This window comes from Nicotiana tabacum, chromosome 20 (genome assembly GCF_000715075.1).
Source record: "Nicotiana tabacum cultivar K326 chromosome 20, ASM71507v2, whole genome shotgun sequence".
Taxonomy (NCBI): Eukaryota; Viridiplantae; Streptophyta; class Magnoliopsida; order Solanales; family Solanaceae; genus Nicotiana; species Nicotiana tabacum.
In genome coordinates this window covers 159802080-159805231 of record NC_134099.1, presented here as the reverse complement: position 1 = coordinate 159805231, position 3152 = coordinate 159802080, and positions in this window count along the sequence as shown.

Genomic DNA, 3152 nt, shown 5'->3' with positions numbered 1-3152 from the left:
TCTCTGATACTAAGTGCCAATGCGATTTTCCTTTCGCCAAACGCCGGCATGGGCACCGCACTAAACTTGGCTACTGAGAATGCTGGTCAGGTCCTCAAATGAGTAGGGATAACGAGTTTGATGCAAGTATCTTTTTCGTAGCTTTTTGCCTTGTTTTCCATTTTAAGTCAAGACAAGAGGGGTTGCTCTGATGGTAAGCAACCCCCACTTCCAACCGAGAGGTTGTGAGTTCGAGTCTCCCCAAGAGCAAGGTGGGAAGTTCTTGGAGGGAAGGATGCATACTTTTCTATGCATACTGAGATCCATACTTTTCTATTTTATAGCCCATATTTCAATTTACAACCAACTAGCCCAAAAATAATAGGCTAAGATTCAACATTCAACTCCAATAGGTTCTCAAAATTACCATTTAATTTTTAAAAATGATTGCTCAAGCTTTTAAGTTAATTTTCGAATCAGTAACTGTAACCCAAATATTAGTTCAACAAACCAAATCCATTTGGATGGTGAAAATTAGATTTTTAACAAGCTTAAATATTTGGTTTAGATTCCGAATTTGATTTTGTGAGAAATTTGGAGTGGGTATTATCTAGAATTGCTAGAAACAGTATAAGGAGGTTGTATATAAAGTTTGAAGTCATTTAATGGAGATTTGGACTGATTTTGAACAAGAATTGCAACTGAAAATCGTGGAAGAAGTTCGTCTACAGATGCTTGTATAAAGGTGTATAATAGTGTATAAGATGTGTTTATACACTCATATACACTATTATACAAAAAACTAACTTCGTCTTCTTCATTGCATTTTTTCTGAAATTTAACTCAAATCTTGCTCAAATTTACTCCAAATCACTTCAAATTTAAATTTTGAACTCCTTTTGATATTTTCAATCAATTGGGACAACACCCAATCCAAACAACTAACAAACTCAAAATTTTTTATTTTTGAAAGCCAAGCTTTGAATGGCCTTCAATGGTGGAATGTTGAATCTTCAATTTTCTTACATTGCAACCAGGTGACACAGGGGAGAAGCAGTAATTGCGGACGGCTCATTGAAGCATATGTAGAAGATGTGAGAAGAAAAGAGAGTGAAAGCAATGTTTGTGAGAACATAGATTTAACTCCATAGCTTTTAAAAGCAATGGTTGTAAGAAAACAAGAATTTGAATTTTCTAGTGCTTTCAAAATATGTACAATATAGGCTAGGTCGGGTAAAACTTAAAAATATGGGCCATTTTTTGTTATGGTGTGAAGCCAAGTGTATTTTCTTGTAATTCTTTCTTTAATCTTAATCCACTTATAAAGTAATTAGGTAATGTCCCGTTATACGGTAATTAATCAATTATATATAAAAATATATAAATTTTATACACTTTTACGGCTATCGAATATAAATAATTTTGACTAAAGGCAATTTTCTTTCTCGGGCAATATTGGTGTGCTTAATGGCAAGTTTTCAATGTGTGATCATTGGTTTTTGTTGTTCATGACCAAAGATGCTTCGTCTCTGGACCGCATGAGAGCAATTGTCGCTCTTTACAATGTAATAATTGCATTAATAAAATTTATAAATGATTTAAATATTATTACTGTTGTTCTTTATGTTTAATTCAACATGAATTTCAGGAAATTGTACTTATAATTAGCAAAAAGTACATGTTTTTGAGTATGCTTGTGTTGTGTCCCATGTATTGTGTGATTTGATGTAGATTCAATGATTATATGAATGATTTATGCTCATTTCGTATTTCTTATATGTAGGCACATGTTTGCACGAAAGTGGGTCAAAAGCAGTTGATTTAGAGCGAAGCAGGACACGAAGAACCAAGAAGGAAGAGCTGAAGGCTTCTCGTCCAAAGGCCGAGCGTCGCTAGAGAGATGGACAAGCCGGAGGAGTTAGCCTCATTCAAAGCAGTGAACTGAAGACATCGCGAGCCAACGCGAGAAAAAAAGAAAAGAAGACGAAAAAGCTAATTGTGAGCTCGTTCAAGGTCCTTGCGTTGCGTGGATGCCAGACGTGGTCCCCAATTTCCTTTCCGAGTTGGGATTGGTCTAAATCGTTTATTTCACCTATAAATACACCCTAAACATGATTTTTACATAACTTTGGATCTAGGAAGAGCATGGAATGGTGTGGAGCTTGAAGTTCATCTTTTCTTCCACCAAGACTAGTGATTTTTATGTTTCATTGGATGATTGGTCGTTTGGCTACCATGTCTATGTGGAGCTAAACTTCACATTCTAAGGATTGCGGTTCTTTCACTTCACATTCTAAGGATTGCGGTTCTTTCATGATTATTATTGTTTGAATATTAATTTCAATTTTTTGAGTTATCATATTTATTTATTTAATCATGCACTTTATTATTTGATTGTTTGATCACCAGTTGAACATTATCTACGAATCAAGAACTGAACCCGAAAGAGAGAATTCCATATTGTAAAAAGGATTGAGTAGAGCATGTTTCTGAACCCGTGACTCGGAAGATAATTTCGCGGTTAGGACAGGGATGTACCTAACCATCTTGCTTAGTTGAATCCCGTATTTTATTTATTCTTGATAGATTTGATACTATAGGGACATATGGTTGATATATTTTGAATAGGCGAGTAGTACTGCGGGAGCATGCTATCCATATGCATGATTTCAACTAGTAAACTAGATAGATTAAGAAGTTAAAATAGTTGAAGAATATACTAGTATTATTAGATATCCCATAACTCTAGATTGAGTTCATCACACTAATAACATAAAAACTGCTCTTCTTTGTTTAGAATTCATAAATTATTTTCTTTTTAGTTTAATTAGTTTAGCAGTACCACTCTTAGGTTTAATTTTTATTTAGATTATTAGGATAGTTTAATATGGTATTTGGTTAAATCATAAGTTTATGTGGGTACGACATCTATCTCACTATTTTATACTTGAAGACCGCGTATACTTGCGCGTGCATTTGGCCGCAATAAATTGTTGGCATTGTTGACATGGACTTAAAAATTAACTATGTTTTTCTAGATTAGATTTTTACTTTTTATCTATCTAAGTTTTATTTTTGGAATTTTATTTTGTGTAAATATTTGCATTGCTTTTTTGACATGGATAGTCTGTCTTGTCATGACTTGGCATCTTAGGAGTACCAGTTTGAGTAAG